At 35.3% G+C, this 21,874-nt stretch overlaps 1 long non-coding RNA gene across 1 annotated transcript in view; it reads left to right on the top strand.

Annotated features, from left to right (window-relative positions):
• Positions 1-1,301: 1,301 nt before the first annotated feature.
• LOC106834823 (uncharacterized) overlaps positions 1,302-21,874 on the top strand; it is a 65,716-nt gene continuing 45,143 nt past the window's right edge. Inside the window, exons 1-2 of the long non-coding RNA XR_011504884.1 lie at positions 1,302-1,365; positions 17,713-17,878. This is a non-coding gene — a long non-coding RNA (uncharacterized lncRNA). The remainder of the gene's footprint in view (positions 1,366-17,712; positions 17,879-21,874) is intronic.

Here is a 21,874-nt window from a genome sequence, read left to right as displayed (position 1 = left end):
TTTCTTCTTCCTGAAACTGTGAAACTATCAAAACTTTTGCTTATATTTTTTAACTCATTACATGCTGTTTCCTTGTCTTTGAGAAGAAAAGCCTTGGGGAATATCAGGCTAACCACAGTGCATCTCTGATCTCTCTGGCATCTTGTCCCCTCAAGTCCTGGCTCCTTGGACATGCTTTCAGAGAGCTATATTTTAAAAAGTATTATCCATAACTGGACAATGATAATGATGATATGTGGCTTAATGATTGGATAATCCATAGTTATGATTCTACAAATGGCAGATGCATGGCTTAATGATCGAATAATTCATGCCTATATTCCAGTTATCATAGCCAGATCCAGAAGTTTCAAAGGAATGATTCCTAATTGTGCAGTTTACTTTAAGAATTTTTAATACTTCTCACTTTTTTACATGACTGTGCTGAACTTATGTGGAAAAAAGAGAGGAAGAAAGAAGGAAATCCATAAGAGATCTAATATTTGAAGGACACCTATTATATAGCAAGTATTTAAAACAGATAAAAGTACTTAACCCCAAGAACTAATCCACATAGCATGAAAAGACATGGGATTCGAGGAATTATAGATTTCCTTTCTATAAAACTATTATGTTGAGTATGCTGAGTGATCTTTCCAGAAAAGCTAAATTTTATTTCAAAGAAAAAATATTATTGAATTATAGAGGAGAAAGTAGACCTCTAGAGGGCATTGAATTCTTATTTTACTGAGGAGTAAACACACACTTGGGGCAGAGAGCACCTGGACAGGTAAATTCAGAGCTCTGGCTAGAAGCCATGCCTATGGACTCTTTGTCCCGTTGTCTTCTCATTGTTACCCTGTCCTTCCTGATAACCACAATGATCAGGAGATAAAGATACTCAATGATAAACACATTTTTTACCATTTCAATGATAATGAAAAAGGAAACAGAGATTCCTAGCATTAGGGTCTTGATAATTATTTCTTACATGGCATGAGGTTTTAGCCTTTTCTCATTTGGTTCACAGGTTCAGTATGCCCATTGTGTATTTTAGTGATCCAAATGAGGCCTTCAGGAACTATTATCCATTAGAAAAACTGATGAGAATGTGAAATAAATAGACCCAAACTGTGGCTGCATACCAGTATTACAAGCGAGCATGTCTGTCTCAGCAATCAAACAGAAAGCAGCCCACTGCATAAAGCAGAGCACTCAGCTGAGTGCTAATCGAGGCCTATTTCCTGGCAGGCTCCCACAGACCATCTGTCAATGGTCACTGTCACATGCAAACACGTGTGTTTATCTGATTGCTGAGACAGCGCTCAGACTTGGCGTGCTGCCTCTTACAGATCTCCGAAGAGTTAGCCTCACAGAAACCTCTGGGTGAGTTTTCAATTGCAGATTTCATTTTCTTTGCCGGCTCTGACATTTCTAAATATCTCTCACCAACTTGTGGCTGAATACTAACCATCATGACACACCCCAGAGATGCCTAGCTAAGGAATGAATCATGTACTGTCTCTATTCAGATTTTACAAAGTCCTCAGGGGTAGCTCTAGATACACAAGGGAATGAATGTCATTATAACAAATAGCTCAGTTTATTATTAAGACTTGATATCCAAACTCATAAATGCAGTTTCCTAATGAGTATTGGGTTACAAAGCAATAAAGAATGTGCTCCTTTAGAAACAGAGGCCTTAATACTGCAATTATGCATCTGAAGTAGCTACCTCTCCACTTTGGGACCAAATTATTATAGAAATTTAAGGAACCTGATTTTGTTTTTAGTCATTAATTCAATGAATAAACATTTATTTAGCATGTGCTGTATCAGAGGCCCTATACCAAGTTCTGGGCTACAACTTTCAACAAAACAGATGTAGTTTCATCCATTCAGAGTAATTCAGAGTTTAGTGAAGTGGTATAAATACCACTGGATTGGCCATCCTGAGGCCTGGATCCTAGTTCTGGATTTGCTCTAGTGAGCAACATGCCAGGAATCATTTCTTTTAAATTCATTAGGAGGCAGTACCCTACAAGTAGGAGTAAGAGAAGTTTTCACTAGAAAAAACTGATGAGAATTGGGTCTTATTTTGAATCCCAGGTCTCCTTCTCACCCTAGTTTCATCATCAAGAAAGTGAGAATGATAATAATAATAGTATCTATTTGGTAGAGTTATTGTTGGGATTAGATGGAGTTTTATATATGAAGCACCTAGACCAGTGCTTGGCATACAGTAAGTGTTTGGTAAATTTCAGCTATTATTGTTTTGTAACTAAAGCAGTTGTCACATCTCCATCAATTTAATTCAGCAAACATTTATTGAGACCTGACCACATTGCTGCTATATATAAAATAAGACACACTTCTTTCTCTCCTTGGAATGCTCACTATCTGGGGTGAGACGCAGAACTCTTAGACCCCAAAATAATTCATTATATTATGCTAAAAAGAAACAGAGATATATGCATCGCTATGTATGTGCAAAGATATGTGAGAAACCAAGTTTACCTGATAGACAGTGATAAATATATTCTGAAGGATGTAAATTTGAACTGGTTTTCCTAGATGGGTGAATCACTATAATTCTAACAGATGCAATGATCCATGAGAAAATAATTCTAAGATAAATTCCAATTCACTCTCCAAATACATTTTTTCTCTCTCATATACACACATCTATACAGGTACATACACACACACAATCATACTACGAATATTGGATAGTATACAGAATTTACATCTCAACTCCATCTCATTTTTTCCATGCCAGGCAGTGTAGATTAAATGAGAACACATGGCTGTCATCAAAGTTGGGCTTGATTTCTGGTTCTTATAATACAGCCTCCTATCCCGCTATTGCTAGTTAATCTAGAGAATCTGCTGTATGCTTACTTGCTCACTAGGTATAAGTAATAGGTGCAAAATACTTCTACAAATTCCTGGGCATTTACAAAATTGGATGGAATGAAAGGAATTTTCCAGGAATATTGTTCAGCAGATCCAAATATCAGACTTGTCTCAAGTATGTCCTGTACCTTTGGAAAAATATGGAACTCATATAAGTTTCCGTTCCCAAGGTGTAAAATGGCTATAAAATTTAATAAGATATTTATTGCTACATTGTTTGGAGGACTTGAGACTTATTCAGCAATATTCAGTAAACATTCACTGACTGTCTACAAGCACTAGTCTAGATATTGGAATGGGAGCAATGAAGAAGACCGTCAAAATCCTTGCCTTTTGTAAGCTGACGTTTCAAAGATAATGTATGTAAAGTGAAGTCACAAACTGGTCTGCCTGAAATAATATTAGCTTCTATCACCTTCAGCATTATTATCACCATTATTTGAAGATAACTTCCTATGTTCTCTGTAACAAGATTTCACCATTGTAAAAATGTTGGGTAATGGATAGTTGAAAATACAGTGTGTTTCATGTGCAAAATACAGAGGGAAAGGACAAAAACGATATAGAAGAGAAGGAAACTATGAAAAAAGGATAAAAGCAAGACAAAGTTAATTCAATTAATTGAATTGCAGTTGGCATCATATGTTTTCCTTCTAGTAAATAAAAGATTTCAGGAAAGATTTTTCACAAATTATTTTCTTTGTGACAGGTTTTTTTTTTTCTTCTTGAAGCAAAACTAGAGAATGTAAGAACGTGATTATATGGAACTATAAAACTAGTCCTAAAATGATTGTTGGGTCCAAAGATAGTAGAAGTGAGAAAATAACAAACAAAGATTACAGCAGAAATAAATGAAATAGAGACTAAAAAGATGATTGAAAAGATCAATGAAGCTAAAAGCTAGTTCTTTGAAAAAATAGAAATAATTGACAAACCTTGGGCTAGACTCACCAAGAGAAAAAGAGGACTCAAGTAAGTAAAATCAGAAATGCAAGAGAAGGTATTATAACCGATTACAAAGAAATACAAAGGATCATAAGAGATTACTATGAACAATTTCACACTAACAAATTGGACAAGCTAAAAAAAATAGATACATTACTAGCAACATACAACCTATTAAGACTGAATCATGATAAAATAGAAAATCTGAGCAGACCAATTACTAATAAGGAGATGGAATCAGTAATCACAAACTTCCCAGCAAACAAAAGTCCAAAACCAGACGGTGTCACTGGTGAATTCTACCAAACATCCATAGAAGAATTAATATTAATCTTTTTCAAACTCTTCCAAAAAATAGAGGAGGAGGGAACTCTTCTAAACTCACTTACAAGGACAGCATTACCCTGACACCCAAACCAGACAAAGACTCCAGAAGAAAAGAAAATGACAGACCAATGTCTCTGATCAAAATAGACTAAAAAATTCTCAACAAAATAGCAAACTGAATTCAACAATACATTAAAAGGATAATACAGTATGATCAAGTGGGATTTATTCATGGAATGAAAGGATGGTTCGACATTCACAAATCAGTCAATCTGATACACCACATTAACAAAACAAAGGATAAAAATCATATGATCATCTCAATAGAAGCAAAAAACCCACCTCATTTAACGAAATGCAACATCGATTTGTGTGTGTGACCTCTCTTATACATGGATCAGTGGTTGCCAGAGGTGGGGGGTGAGAGTTGGGAGAAATGGGTGAACTATTTTTGTGGTTTTTTTAGTTTAAATAAATTGAATTAAAAAAATCAGTAGACACTGGAAAGGCATTCAAAAACATAAAATATCAATCCTTATAAATTTTTTTAAAGTTAAAAATAACAAGATACTTTCTAGACATGATATATTGGAGACATTTCTAAACTTAGAAGATTTGGAGGAAATCGTAGAGGAAATTTTACATAGATTAAACAACTTCCAGTTTTCAAAAAAGATGTCTCAAATTAAAGGGGGAAAAAAAACCCTGAGAAAATACATTCAAAGTAAATACAATAAACAAGGATTGATATTCAAATTAACAAAATAAGATTGTTGGAAAACAGTAACAGCGAAAGGAACAACGATAAGAAAAAACAAAACAGTTTGGATGATCATCCATCCTAGTTACATATAAACTAAAGAATTGAATATGACTTAATTAAATCATATAAAACTGGAAGAAAAATATGCATTTTTTTAAATCTCTATACTCTAGAGTCCAGAGAAAAAAGACTAATAAGCATATAAAATAGATAGAATTTAAAAAAAGATTCATAGATTTGATTTCAAAGAATCAGATTTGATTCTATAAAGGTCAAGATTGTCTACATGCCAAGAATAAAAATATAAAGAACAAAATCAGAAGAAAGTGTTTGTAGCACATGTAGCTGAGAAATCTTTAATATAGAAAATATCTATTAATATCTTTAATATAGAAAAATTAAGAAAGAGCAATAAGAAAATGATGGTGTATAATTTACAAATGAAGAAAAATAATAGAAATGCGATATATGAAAAATGCTCAAACATCATAACATTCTCATAAACCTGAACTGCGTTACCCAAATTCAACACATGCACTCCTGCCAGATTTGCAAAGTTTAAGAAATGATGGCAAAGACATAAGAACAGTTAGATAGTTGATGTATCAAAAACTTAAGCTGTTCTTATCTTTTTACTAGGAATTCCATTTCTGGGGCCCAAGCTTACAAAAATAAATTCAATAAAGAAAAACATTTTTCCTAAATATGTTCATTTAAACCTTATTTTTTAAAGGAAAACCTCAGAGACCACACATTTCAAAGTCTATTCACAGAATAGGATATTATAATATTGTTCATTAAAACTCATGATAAATGTGTATATGCTATAAGGAAAGAAAAAGTGAAAATGGAAATCATGTGTGAACTATCATACACACTAAAAGAAAAATCAGCCCGCATAAAAACAAAATAGCACTGAGGGAAGGCACTCCAAAGTGTAAATGGGATTAAAGTCTTTGGTTTGATTGAACTGTGGGTGATTTTTTTTTCAAAATTTCTCTATTTTCAAATTTCCAATGATTGAGCATAAAATTCTGTAGTCAAAATAAACCTTTAAAAAATTAGTAAATATAGCAATCAAGAAGTTATCCTCTACAAACGTAATAGATATCAATGTGTTATGAATGTGGTATGTGTGTGTTTTCAAGGAAATAATCACGAAGCATTCATTATGTGCCAGAATCTATTCTAAACCCTGGAGATTCTGTTTACCTGGAAAGTATGATGAATCCAAGGGTCCTCACGCTAATTATGCCAGTGCATGCTGGGTTCATTTAAAATTTTTGTTAACTCTGCATTAGTTTTCATGTTTGTGGATTTCTGTGTTTCTCCTCAGAGTGTCTGGGACAGTGTCTGTTTAGCAGATTTGCCCTGCAACTAAAAGTCTGAGTGAAAAAGCAATTTCTAGTCAACCTGTTTAACCCTACCTGGGTGTCTATACACACATACACGTTCCAGGCTTTAAGAAAATGATATCCACTTAAAACAATCTGATGATGACATTTACAGAACCATACAGCTCCAAAGCATTCAAGTAGAAGTGTTATATCCACTCACAGTGGGAGGGACACGGTGGGAAGTATTTTCTCAGTCTAGCACTCACTTGTAACACACAGTATGAAAGAAAGTTCATGTCATTTTCCTGAAGGATCTTGATTCCTACAGGGAAAAAAAATAGCCCTTTTATCAAATTTTTATAATAAAAATTCTCCCAGACCTCATAAGATGTTTGTGAAACTCAAGTGAAGAAGACAATAAAATTTTCTGCATAAGTATAAAATATTATTATTATCATCAAAGTTTTGTTAGTATGTTTTTTTTCCCCCAAACAACTCACAGTTTGTGTTGGATCTCAAAATTAACTAGTTTAATTGTTGGATAAGTTCTGTTCATATAATTTACTGATTCATGTTAACTATATAATTTATAAATTAGAAAATATAACAACAGTAGTAACAATGGGAACAATGGTTTAGAAAGTGTTGTTGGAATTTCTAACCCTCAAATAGCATACTTGAGAAGTCAGCTAGAAGATAGACGACGTGTCTGATCCATATAGCAATGACTGCACGGGCCAAGTATTCAAATTCAGGACATCCATTTGGAGGTCCTGTGCTCTTGATGCTCATCCTGTGATGTCTAAATAAACCCCACTTTAGTCATACTGGTCATATTAATAAACAAAATGTTTGATTATTCACGTTACCATTCAGAGGAACAACCTGTAGTATTCAACTGAATATTTTACTCTCACTTGGGAAGAGTTTATGGCTTCTCACTCAAAAATAGGTGATAAGTTCACCTGTCTTTGCAAAAACAGTCAGGGAATCGTCGGGGGATTACTGTTTCTTCTGGCCTCACTCACCACTAACCCAAGTACAGCTATGAATAAACGCAAGTATAAAAAATGAGGGGAGAACTCTTTTGGCACATCATCCCCCTTAATTAGTCTGCCAGCAAATATAAGTACCTCTTCTCCAGACCTGGGTAGCAGTTAACCCACAGAAGCACAAAGTCCTAATGCAAGATTTTGACCTTGCCCACATCGCTCAGTTTCTAATAGGTGATGACAATGCGCTGAGTCCTTTGATGACGTAGACTGTTTACTTGCCGTCCTTCCACCAACAGCTTAATGTTTGACAGAGTTCCATGAAGTGGTTTGCAGCCCTGTTGTCAAAAAATAAAATACATTGTCCACAGTGTCCTGGAAAACTGTTAACACGTTGTTAGTACTTTCCAAGCAAGGACATTGTTAACCATATTTCATATTAATGTAGTCTAGCTCAGTGGCAATTTTCTCCTAGTAGAGAAATATGGGGTTCCTGAAAGGTTTAAACAAATAATACAGAGTGCACTTGAAACATTCACAAGTCACACATTGAACTTTCTCTCTTGTATCTTAATAACCAAATAATACATTGTATACCTAATTACAAAGTGTTTTTTTATGTTGACTTCCAGAGGGTTATATATTTTTTAGAAGTGTTATATTAAAAACCCATAATGTAGAGAGAGATAGCTATTTTATGTACATTTGGCTGGAAGTTTTTAAGCAAAGTTAAAAGGTGGAATGTGATTTCTTGTTCACTCTACAGTAAATTGTTAATCAGAAGAGGTTAATGAGATTCAATTAAGGATTAGATGCTTATGAGAAATTTAATAGCGTGTTCTTAGGAAAAATAAGACTTTCTCTGTAACAGTAGCATGGAGATAAATAGTTATCAGGCCTCAGGCACCATGGGATAAACTAACCAGCTAGCAGAGTTAAGAGGAAATTTCCTTGGCAATGTTATATTTCTCAATTAGGTGCATCATGGTGAGTTTATGGCTTTCTCCTAAAACATCCATCATTAGACACAGTAGGAAGCAGGATGCTCGACTGGATGGACCATTGGCCATTTCTGGTGTGCAAATTCCTGTTTGGAACTACAAAACTCTTCATATCCTAGAATCCAACAGGATTTCCTCTGGGCTCTGGAGACTAAATCATCCTTTTGACCAAAGGAGATAGATTTATGCTGCTGAAAAGGAATGTACATTATGGAGCAGAGGAGAGAACAGCTATACGGTCTGGAGAGTGTGATGGCACTTTATCTATCAGCGATTTTAACCCACTAAATTATTTTTTTTCCCCAGAGAGTTTGTGTAGTTGTTAGTTTATTATTTATTTTAAGACTGATCTGGATTTTGGGGGGTCAAATATATAAAATTGAGTATTTAGCCCAACTTCTAAAACTTCAGAAAGGACATATCCCTTCTAATATGACTATTAAGTGAGCCACAACACTGATTTATTGTCCACTAAACATTAGAGAATGTGTAATATTTGTTGGAGGCAATGAGGGAAAACTGAAATGTTGAGATTAATATGTTCGTATTAAAATCTAGTACTCTCCATCAAGCAGCCATGTATTTTCTGGTGATTACAACTGAAAATTAGAAGGAGAAACTTGCCTCCTGATTCACTACAGATATTTTAATTATTACATAACTGATACAGCTTCAAGGACATTGGTAGAAGGAAAAAAACACAATAGTAATGACAAGGTACATGAGAAAATTGGGTATTTAAGAAGATAGGTGATAACTACTGTTCCCCAAAGGATTGTGTTTGTATGAAATAAAGGATAAAACTTAAGTGTTCAGAGTATCTGAACAATTACCACCACCAAAATCCTTGCCTAGAGTTTGAATTACTCTGCAACATCCATTCATTTAACATTCACTCTGACTTACTCTGTTTTCTAGAATTGTTATCTATTACCAAGCAACACTTTTCTGTAAGGAATTACCTACATGCGCCAGTATCCTGTTTCTTGTTGAGACATTTTTATCATGATAAAATTATTATTTATATGAAGGCAAAGTTTATTTCCTTGTGGCTCCCAGACATATATGCTTTTGCCTTTCAGGCCCAATGGAACAGCTCTAATCCATCCATGACATACATCCATTTATTGTGAGTCTTCATTGTGTGGCAAACATTGTTCTAGTTGCTGGGATTTAAGAAAAAAAGAAAAGTAAAAAGCACCAGAATGTGTAAGAGAAGGCTTCCTCTGCTATGGCTTTGCTGTGTCTCTCTGGTGCCTTCTATTGACAAAGCCTAACAGCGTGCCTGTGGGCAAAGGAGAAATATTTATAAGTTCTGGCCATCATATCACAAAGCTGGGCAAACAAGGGTGGATTTGAACTGGAAAGGGAATAAACTGACAACAGCATAGATGAAAAACAAGAGTAAGAAAAATCAATTCAGAAACCATTGCAATAACACAGGAAAAACTATAAGGCCAAGGAAGGACAGAGAAAGTATATAAAAGGGTGAATGGATGTAAATGATATCTCAATGACAAAATATATAAGACTGATATTGTCTTTCCTCTGTGAGACCGATGTATGTTGAGAAGAATATAAGCTTTGGAACCAGTGAAGTAAGATTGAACTTGCATTTGAATCCTGGCTTCATCACTTGCTGTCTGTGTAAATGTGAAAAATACTAATTTTCTTCCAACTTCAGATTCTTCCCTATAAAAGGTGGTAGATAATAATGTGTCTTCCAATGTCGAGGTGCCTAGCACAGAACCCAATACATAACAGCTGCTAAATAAATGATACACCTCATTGATAAGTATATTAATAGAAAACTTTTCCTTCCTCTTTTAGACTTTCTTTATGGTGGCGAACATCTATATCTTGTTTATTCCTTATTGTTCTTTATCACCCTGCTAAAACTCCATCTTTTCTGTTCCCTCCTGACATCCTATACATATACACTATAGCTATTAATCATAAAGGATCAAAATTATGAGGCAGAATCAATAAAAATCAAATACTAATTGCTACAGAAGTGTTGATTAGTATAGTCTTATTCTATTACAATCCAGAAAATAGGAGGAAGGACTCTGCAATAATTTTCCACTTAATATGAAAGCTAATTATAAAAACTATCTTTCCTGGATAAATGTTTTACTACCTATCACAGATATATCTTGTAACCAAAAGCTTCATTGAGCCATTATTCCAGGTTTAATACTTCAGAGAATAACATTACTTCTGCATTACATACATTACATACAGAGAACACTGTATGTAGAAAAATGGTTGATATTTACATTTCCAGACTCCTCTTAGATTTACATTCCTTCCTTGGTCAGTGGCATTCAGTGAGCATCCCATTTTCCGAGTGACTCTATCTTTATGGTTGGAGCTGAGTGAGAGGGTGAGAATTACCCTAACTAGGAATCACCTGTTCAGGGAGTTCCTTGAGGGTTACATCAGAATAGTTCAGTCCCCAAAAATGTGGCAGCACATATCCCATGAAAGGATTAGTGATCCCTTTCTGCCATTTTCCACAATTGACATTTACTCATCCAGGGAATTTTCTGGGCTTCAGACACAAATTCATTTCCAAGTGGAATAGTTATTATAATATAAAATCAACCATTTCTAAGTTCTGGTTTTCATCCTTCACAATCCAGGCAATTCAGACCTTATTTGAGTATATTCCTTGATTACAGTAGTCATTCAGTGGAAGTAATTTCTTCCTCCTTTTGCCTTCCTTTAAAAATGGTTTACACGTCTCTTATGTCACATTACATTTTGCCTTTCATTGCAATTAGGGGACACCTATCTCTCGATACCAAGTTACAAACTTTTAAGGCTTTTGCTCTTCATCTTCTCCTACAGTCGAGCATTTTATCTTGGATGTGCAGAGGCAGAGCAAATGTGTGGTGAATTCAATTGATCTGAGACAAATTACTTTCCATAGCAATGTACATGGATCATCAAAAGACAAGTGATCTAGAAGAAAGGTAGTTTAAACAAACATTTTAAAAGGTCTTAATCCAGACCAGTAATGGTTGGTTTTATGTGTCAACTTGACTGGGCCATGAGCACCCCAGATATTTCATTAAACATTATACTAGGTACGCCTGTGAGGGTATTTATGGATGAGAATAATATTTGCATCAGTAGACTGAATAAAGTGGATTGCCCTCCCAAATACGAGTGGGCCACATCCATCCATTTACTATAGGCTGAATGCTTATTTCCCTCTGCAAAATTAATGTATTGAAGCCTATATGCTCATCTTTGAAGGTGGGCCTTTGATAGATGATTAAATCATCAGGGCTGAGCCCTCATGAAAGGGATTAGTGCCCTATGGAGATCCTAGAGAACGCTCTTGCCCCTCTGCCACTTGAGGGCACAATTGAAAGGCAGTCATTTCTGGACTAAGAATGAGTCTCTCATCAAAGATCAAATTTATTAGCACCTTGATCTTGGACTTCACAACCTCTAGGACTGTGGGAAAGACTTTTCTGTTGCTCATAAGCCATCCAGTCTCCGGCATTTTATTATAGCATCCCCAATGGATTAAGATACCATTGAAGAACTGAATAGAACAAAAGGCAGGGGAAGGGAGAATTAGCTCTCTGCCTGTCTATCGTCTAGCTGGGACATTGACTCAGACTCAGACTGGAACTATACCATCAGCTCTCCTGGGTCTCCAGCTTGCCAACTACAGATTTGGGATTTCTCAGACTCCATAACCACATGAGCCAATTAAATATATATATATATATATATATATATATATATATATATATATATATATCCTATTAGTTCTATTTCTTTGGAGAATCCAGACTAATACACCCTCATAACTGTTCTGTCAATCCAAGAAAGAGAGAAAATCATGCATGAAATGCACATGCCACATAGTCCCACACTGTCTTGTCTCTATTGCCACACTCAAATGTCAAAAATGAGAATGAAGGAGTTAGTTATGACCCTCACCTCATAGATTCACGCTATATAGGGCCATTCAACTGACAGGAGTAGTGCTATTTTCTTTGCGTGGCCCTCGACGACACTCTTTCCTTCCAATCATATTCAAACTAAATAACCACCTAACACTCTGTGGGTACCCATCTCCCTCTCAAAGGTTTACCAGCGATAGCTGCTACCCATCCTGAGGGACAGCAATCGCCCTAAACAAAAATTTGATGCAACTTAGATGTTGGAGTCTGAAATATTTTACCTGGATAGGTCTATTACATAATCTCTTCAGAATACTTGTTTCTCCCACTTTAAAGAGTGTAAATAACTTCTTGGGTAATTACCAAATAATGAAATAACAAAAATTACAACAGAAAAAAGTAAATACCCTCCCTCCATCCCCACCTCTACCCTCATGGAATTAACAATGCTAAACACTAGTTTATTTGATTAACCAGGATTAAAGAATAACAGTTGCATTTTGGTCTCATTGTGGGAAGAGCGACAGAACAAAGCCTAGGTAAATAAATAAACAATCATACACAACAGTGGTGAACAGGAAAATACATAAACAATTATGCTGTAAATCACTTAATCAAATAGTTTAAACAAGCAGGAATAGTTATTAAAGTCTGATTTATCTTGTGTTTTACTTAACTTCATTATTTTCTGAATAATTGTACCTCTTATATGAGAAACGAAGTCACAAGAGTACAATTAAACTTCCCAAATGCCTCAGGAAGTATGTCCTTTATCTGTCCTCCCACCATAAAATTAGAAAAGGAAATTGATGCCTTTAAGCTGAGAGGAGCCCTGTGGGTGACTGGAAACCTGCTGAGGAGGGACAGAGAAGAAAGACATTAGCTCTATTTGAACGGTGATCAGTATCTTGAAGGGAGCGGAGTTTTGCCTTAGGACCTATAATACTAAACTGTAGACTCAGAAGCTACACACTGACTTAGCGTTTCAGGAAAGTACAAGTCATGCCTGTATATGTTGAAATAGAATCTAAGGAGACACAGGTACAGATTTACCAGTATTTGCTGCATATGATTCTAATATGCTCTAGAGCGACACTAGTTCAACATGGAAGTTACATATATCCATGTAACTAAGGAAAAACAGACTTTCTGTGAAGCACTAGAAGACCATGGATAGGTCTTTATTTTCTCTTGCCAAAAGCACATGGTTTGCATAAGGATCGATTGGAAGAGCAGAGGGCAAAGTGTCATGAAAGATTGGAATTATTATAATCATGAATTATTCCTCTGATTGTTGTTGCTTTGGCTGTGGTTTTCTCTCACAGCACCGTAATGAAGCAGAATTCCATTACTGCCAAATTTCTTGATCAACAAAGAATAACAAACTAAGGTAATTCACATCTCGTCATAAAATGGAGCTCTTCCAGGCCCCCAACATTGTTTGTTTCAGTGTAAACGTAGACTTGTTGGGCTTTGCAATGTCAGGATAACTAGTTAATTTCTCAAACTCTTTTTTCATTTTAAACTTTCTGACACATGAATCAATTTTCACTCTTTGACCTACGTCCAACAATGAGAACACACTCAAAACTCCTCTCCTCTCAATGCAAAGTTGACTTGATTGATAAAATAATCATGAATATCAAGCTACACTATAAATTGCTTTTTATAATTCAATGATCTTTAATTTTTTTTCATTTTTTTGTTTTTTTGCTAAACAAACACCAAACCCATATAGATGTCCTAATATTATTGACACTTTCAATGAGTGCTATGTGCTGATGCATATGTTTGCTTACAATATGTGCTGGCAAACATAAACGATGAGGGTGAGAAAAATACTTTGAAATTTAAGATAAAAAGGGCTTCTTTCAAAGTTGATTATCTTACTCCTCTTTTCTTTGGAGTCATTTCCAGTCATTGCTGGGTGGGGTGAGTAGAAGAATTGATTATTTAAATGGGACTTTATCTTTAGAGGTTGCACTCAGGGCAAGATGAATATTGGATATCTTGGTAATGGAAGCTGTCCCTAAGGGTATTAGAGTTTCTTTCAGAGTGGTTTAAGTGCCATGATAAATACTCTGAGTACTTATTGTCTGCTATGTTATCAAAAGATGTGAACAACTTGACATAGAAAGATGATAATTCACATTTGCCACAAACTAATGCAGTTTCAGCCATTTTCCAAGGCCTGGGTACATGAAATGCTGCTGGAAGATTGTCTCAATAAATCCAAATTGTCCCTTTCTTCTTTTCCTTCTTGCACAGATTGTTATCTGGAAGAGAATCACATTCATGTACGAAGAGAATAACTTATCAGAAATGGGAAACGGCTCAGGGAATCCAGAGGCTCAACTGTTCCCATATGCGCTCAGCTTCTGAGTCATTCTGGTTCTCAGGAAATGGGCAAATCTCTTTTTCACAGCAATTTTCAGAGCCATTTGGGGGTGTCTGGGAGGCCAACAGCTACTCTGAGCATGCATGGGGAGGTCATGTTACAGAGAAGGAGAAATGTTAGCTTTCAATGGGAATAAAGAAGGATAAAGAAGGAACTAGTTTGTGTTTTGTATGTCATTTATCTCTTTCCTAACGTTAGCAAATAATTTTCTTTCCAGTAACAGAGAAATAGTATATTTCAACATTGTCAAGTATGTTTGTCAGAATATTTATATGCAATTTGAGTCATTCCCAATGATTTCCCTATTTCCAGGCACTGGCAAAGGTAGATAATCAACGTTACCCAGTGACTACAAATAGTTTTCTCAAAAGACTGTCCTCCATTTCAACAGACAGATTGTCAAACTACCAAACAGGAATGTTCAATGTTCCAGAAATAGCACTTACTTGACTAATTGCAGATTATTGCTTTCTAGACTTCAGTGGTATTACAAAGTTGCGACGGCTGTAGGACTTTCTTTTCCTTAAAGAGAAAACAATACAATAGTCCAGGGCCCATCAAAGAAGTCACTTGCACATATAAAAGCACTTAGCAGCTACTTTTTCTTTCTTCATACAAAACTAGCATTCTTAGTATCAAACAGATGTCTGGAGGATGAAGGAAGCAATGTGAAATACTATTAGTTTCTTTAAAACAAAACAGAGGAAAGTTTGAGCAGTAAGAATATATTCATATATACATAATAAAATAATTCAAAAATAAGTAGGAAGATGATTTATAAAAGTATTAAGAATCCAGTAATTTCATCAATAAAATGAAAAAGCAACCTCGTGAATCGGAGAAGATATTTGCAAATGATATATCTGATGAAGGGTTAACACCCAAAATATATAAAGAACTCCTGGAACTCAATATCAAATAAACAAATCATCTGATTAGAAAATGAGCACAGGACCTGAATAGACATTTTTCCAAACAAGATATACAGATAGGCAACAGACAAATGCAAAAATGCTCAGCATCACTAATCATCAGGGAAATGTAAATCAAAACCACAAGGAGATATCACCTTACACCTGTCAGAATGGCTATTATTAAAAAGACAGCAAATAACAAGAGTTGGTGAAGATGCAGAGAAAAGGGAACCCTTGCACACTGTTGGTGTAAATATAAATTGTTGCAGCCACTATGGAAAATAGCATGGAGGTTGCCCCAAAAATTAAAAATAGAACTACTATATGATCCAGCAATTCTACTTCTCGGTATGTATCCAAAGAAAATAAAAACACTAATTCAAAAAGAAATACGCATCCCTATGTTCGTTGCAGCATTATTTACAATAACCAAAATACGGAAGGAGCCTAAGTGTCCGTCAACAGATAAATGAATAAAGAAGATGCGGAGTATATGTATACAATGGAATATTAGCCGTAAAAAAAGAATGAATTTTTGCCATTTGTGACACCATGGATGGACCTAGAGAGTACTATGCTACGTGAAATAAGACAGAGAAAGACAAAAAACATATGATTTCATTTACATGTGGAATCTAAAAAACGAAACAAAATAGAAGCAAACTCATAGATACAAAGCACCAACTTGTGATCACGAGATTGGGGGGGTGGCGGTGGGATGGGCAAAACAGGTGAAGGAGATTAAGAGGTACAAACTTCCAGTTATAAAAAAAATAAGTCACAGGGATGTACTGTAAAGCCTAGAGAATATAGTCAATAATATGGTAATAACTTTGTGCGGTGACAGATGGTTACTAGACAGGCTGTGGTGATCATTTTGTAATGTATGTAAATGTTGAATCACTATGTTGTACACCTGAAGCTAATATAGTATTGTATATCAACTATACTTCAAGTTAAAAATCCAGTAATTCATAAATAATGAAGGCAATATCAGGATGCTGGCTAGAGTACAGAGCATTTAAAGGCTTCTGCTTTCCTTCCCAGATTGAGTAACTCCTCTTCTCAGAAATCACTTCTGACACTTTTTCCCTATACCGTGAGACTCTATCACTCCATTATTTATAGAGCCCTAAGTTGTATGATGGGAGATGCCTCTGTTTCCCAGAGTTGAAACTTCTGGGGGATCAATTCCAATATTTCTAATATTTTTTAAAAACATCCTCCCAGCATTAGTTTGATTCAAAACTTCAAGGGTTACATGAGTTGTTTTGTAAGAAGGATAGAGTTTGAGAGGTGGGAAAAGCTTAATTTTCAGCCCAGGTGAAAATTTTGTAATGTAAAGTGAGGTAAAACTCTGATAAACTGAGAAAACCTGAGCAAAAAATGTAAATTATCAGAGATTTTATTTTTATAGTACAGAATTCTTTAGTGCTTAAGAGCATGAGTGTTATGATCAGAAAGCCTGGGTGTCAGGTCATGGCTGCCACTTACTAGTGTGTGATCTCAGGCAAGTTATAAACGCTTAGTCTCAGATTCCTCTTCTGTAAAAGTTGGGGTAATAATTCACAAGAGGTTTTGTGAAGATTACGTAAAGCTATTAGCACACTGTCTGGACTATATTAAATGATCGAAAACGGCAATTATAACAATAACAATTACTTTATAATATGATTAATAATTATTATTATTCTCAGGGACTTTGAAGTATTATATGGGAATGCTCTACACATATGACTGGCCCAGGATGATACTGGGGGAAGTAATTAGAAGATAATTTAAGCTGGAAATTACGTGATCTCTTGCTTCTGATAAAGTTTTTCTCCTTCCCACCTGACTCTACATTTCTGACCCTGTCCTGAGCAGGTACTTGCTGTCTGCTGAGGATGCTGTTTCTAAAATAAGAGATAAACCTCGAGACTGATGATGAACTTTACTTAATTTGCCCAGTTTTCTTCTGAATTTTCCTTCCTCCTGACCTCATGGCTGTGATTTCCCTAGGACACATGTTTAATTGTAAAAGCATCTCCAACCTCTGTCAGGCAACATACTCACAATCCAATAAATGAAAAATAAATCCAATCAGTCAAGTAGTATTTATTGATCTCCCGTTGGGTCCCACACACTGTTCTAGGTGGTGAAGATGCATCAATGACAAAAGATAAGCCTCCTCTCCTTTATGTACCTTATAAGGAATGATTGTGATTTTCACAGGGAACTACTTTAACTTTGTCAACTAAGATCAAGTATGCTCCACATATGAAGATTTCGGATTCATTTCTCATTATTTCCTCTCTGGTACAACATGTGTTCGCCTTCAATACCTCTCTAAGGATAATCTCTGCCCATGCTTCTCCAGGGATGAAGCGAACAGACAGAGGTAAGTGCTTGGACCAATCTAAGAATAAGTTGAGAAAAAATATATATGTACAGAATAAGAAATCACAACCATTATAATTTTCACGTAATCCAAGACCTAATTGAAAAGGCATACTTTCTACCACATGAAAGATTGACTTTTGCAGAGGATTGAATGCTGGGGAGTAAGAGTGAAAAAAGAATCAGAAGCTATATATCCAGGGACCAGCCCCGTGGCTGAGTGGTAAAGTTCACATGCTCTGCTTTGGCGGCCCAGGATTTGCTGTTTCGGATCCTGTGTGTGGACCTACACACTGCTCATCAAGCTGTGCTGTGATGGCATCCCACGTAGATGAATTAGGATGACTTACAACTAGGATATACAACCATGGACTGGGGTTTTGGGGAGGGAAATAAAAAAGAGGAAGATTGGCAACAGATGTTAGCTCAGGGCCAATCTTCCTCACCAAGAAAAAAGAAATATAAATCCTTCTCTCAAGAAATTTGGAGGAAGTGTTTTGGAATCAACGATGTAACAAACCACATCAACATCTTCAAAAGAATAAAGAAGTTAAGTAAAATAATAAAAGCAAGAGGATCTACATCAAGTATGTGCCTGTTTATACAATACCTTTTTGGAAATTTCTCTCCATTGAGAATTTTAATGTCCTTAAAGTTAGACTCTCCCACTATCCTAACTTTATTAATATTAATTTAGTTTGGTCAAAGAATTAATCAAAAAATTATCGGTAGAATTAGCAGTGAGAGAATGAGATTTCTAAATTGGCCACAAAATAAAGAATGCTGGCTTTGGAGGATGGCATAGAATGTTCAGCTCTTATTGATCAGTGCCAAAAACCCAAGGGCAGTAGAATGTGTGTTATATGCTCAGAAAATTATAAAAGAAACTGAAAACAATAGGTGGCTCAGGGGAGCGGTAGCAGATAGCAAATTCAGGAGTGAAAATGAGACATTTTCCTACTTATAACTTTTCAATTCTATACCATTTTAATGTATTTCCTGCTAACAGAGTTTTCAAAAGTATTCATCTGACCAAAAATAAAAGTATCAAAAATTTTTGGTAAAACATAGTAGTTGATCATATATGTAAATCTCTGGTCTTCCCCAGAGCTTCTATTAAAAATGAATGATTTCTTTCAAAGGCATAAACCCATAAGCATAAAAAGAATGAATGGGAGAGAATCATTGGTCATGGTGAGATATCAATAAAATGTTGCAAATTGGAGAGCAGATGAAGAAATAGAAAATGATTCAAAGCTGAAGTTCAAGCCTCCATAAGTAGACATCAGCTTGCAATTTACATCCAAAACTCTGGAATGGATCGAGATTTGTAAAAGATCTATAGATAAAGATATACAGAGGTCCTCCAACTAAAAAGCCACATTTTCGCTCTTATCTTCCTACAGTGAAGCCCACCAAAAGATGTCAGGTTCATACATACCCAATTTTCCAATTTGTTAAGACCTCTCTCTTAGAAATGAAAGCTGGCTAAGGATCAGAAAGTGTTTACGGAAAGCATCTAAAGTGAAAGAAACAAAACCAAGCCTACAAAATAAAAAAAAAAACTTCGAGGAAACAGAGACACTGCTTGGAATAGAAGAAACATATAAAAACACTATAATTAATATTTTGAAAGAAACAAGAAAAAATGTTGCATCAACCGAACAACAGAACATTCTAAAATATTAATATAACAAGAATAAGCTCTTAGAAATTAAAAATATGGCAGCAGAATTTTTAAAACTACAACAGACATTGGGAAAACAAAGTAAAAAGTTTTTAAAAACCATGTAAAACAAAAAAGCAAAACGATATAAATTTGGAGAGAAAGACATACAAATTAGAGTATACACCCAGAATGTGATTAATATGAGTTCTGGAAAAAGAGAGCTGGGAAAATTGAGAGGAAAAAGTATACATCAAACAACCAAATAAGCAGAATTTTCCATTCTGAAAGGATGTGAATATTCAAATAGAAACGGCCTGCAGAAAGCTCAAAAAAAAAAAAAAAACGTAAAAATGAGACTTTTGTCAGGTTACACCACTAGAAATCTTAGAAGACAAGGGATAAAAGTTTCTGAATGTCTGCAGAAAAAAATCAGGTTTTTAGTTCAGAAAATATCAAGACCAGAAGCTAGATCACTTTGCAGGAATGCTTTGAAAAATTCTGAGGAAAATAATTTCTATTCTATAATACTGTACCCAGTAAAAAACAACAATCAAATGTGAACATAGATTTGAAATAATTTCAGACAATGTCTCAAAAAATGTACTTGATGTCAGAGCTGCCAATATAGTTGTGTGAACTATGCACCATCCATCTTTAAGTGTTACCATCCACATAGATTGCAGACTTTATGGAATTTCTGGATTTCTACATCAAGGTGATTCTATTTTCATTCATCCTTTGTAATGAAGTTACTGGAGAATGGGCTCAACAAAATAAGATATTAATGCAAGAAAGACAGAGGATCTGAGGTCTAGAAACCGTAGCTCCAACGTGGCAGAGAGGAAAAGAAATTCCCAGAATTGTGGTTAAGGGAAGTTCTAAGTCTAGGATACTCGTTGTCCATTAGGCCTAGAGAAAAACAAGTCTATATTGGACAGAGAAATAGAAGTCTTAAGTATTCTTCCACAAGGAATGTGAATCTGTTGATTCCCAGATGTGTCTTATCATTTTGAGACAAGATTTACAACCACAAAGGAGAATTTGGTAACAAATTAGTAATAAGGACATTGAAGATTAAGAAAATAAATAATGTAGGCAATTATTAACTTTAGAGAAAATAAAAAGATTACAAGTAAGAAAGTACATGTTGCATGTTTTTACTTTGAAGAATATTTATGTCATAATCATGATCATTTAATGCTGAATATTAATTAAACCCAAAGAAATATATTGGGGGAAAGGGGAGAGGGGAGGAATGTGTGGTTGAAGTTGTGATATATGTGTGAATGGTAAATCTTCTTTGCTTGTGGTAAGAAATCAGAAGATACTATCTCAAGTTAAAAAATTAAAATGTATTATGTATAAATATGCTGTTTGAGAATGTAAAAGTAAATAGCAGAAGAAGGAGCTAAAAGACTTGAGAGTGATTGGCTTTTAGAAATGGAAATCAGTAAAGGGTAGGAGTGAAAAATGCATTTATACACATATTACTCGGATGCAAATACAAGTTAAATTAAAAAATTGAAAAATGTTCATGTCAATAGCTTATCTTTTTCAAGCAGCCTGTTTAATAATTTTGTTGATATGATTCTTCTCAACTGTTTGCAAAAGTTTTTATAACCTTTTTAATTAAATGGTCAAATATTTTAGACACAAACGAGAGTTCGATTGTGGTACAATCAACACAACAGTAGAACTAGTGTGCACCTCCAGAGAAAACTGCACACTGTATTATCATAAAAAACACTTGAAAAGCATTTCTTCCATAAAACCAAATGCCCCTTGCCTTGTCTACATGTTTATTTCTGTCTATCTCAGTTAAGTTTTGCTGCATTAACAAACCAACCCCAAAACTTGGCGGCTCAAAATGGCTTAAATTATTAATAAATTTATTTGCCCAGGATGCAGTGGTCAGCAATTCAGTCTGAGGTCAGCTGGACAATTCTCCTGATAGTCTCACCTGGGGTCACTCATGTGGCCACTGTCATCCGGCAGCTCATCTGGGGCTGTACAGGCCAAGTCATAGTCTTGATGGCTGTTGCAGGCTATCTGCTGGATCCCTTTTACAGCATGGTCTCCTATCCTCAAGATGACTAGCTCGGAATCCTTCAGGGGTAGCTTCAGTGTTTTGAGAGAATTAAAACCGACGTTGTAAGGCCATTTGAGGTGCAGGGTCAGAACTACCACATCACTTTCATCAAATTCTAGTGACTAAAGCAAAGTGTAAGGCCAGCCCAGATTCAACGGCATAAAAAATGTCTCCATCTCTTAAGGAGAGAAATTGAAAACATTTTCTGGTCTGCTTTAAACCACTACATATCCCAGCAT

Source organism: Equus asinus, chromosome 7, assembly GCF_041296235.1.
Source record: "Equus asinus isolate D_3611 breed Donkey chromosome 7, EquAss-T2T_v2, whole genome shotgun sequence".
Classification (NCBI taxonomy): domain Eukaryota; kingdom Metazoa; phylum Chordata; class Mammalia; order Perissodactyla; family Equidae; genus Equus; species Equus asinus.
The sequence above is the reverse complement of the archived record's forward strand: the minus strand, read 5'-3'. Positions and strand labels throughout refer to the sequence as shown.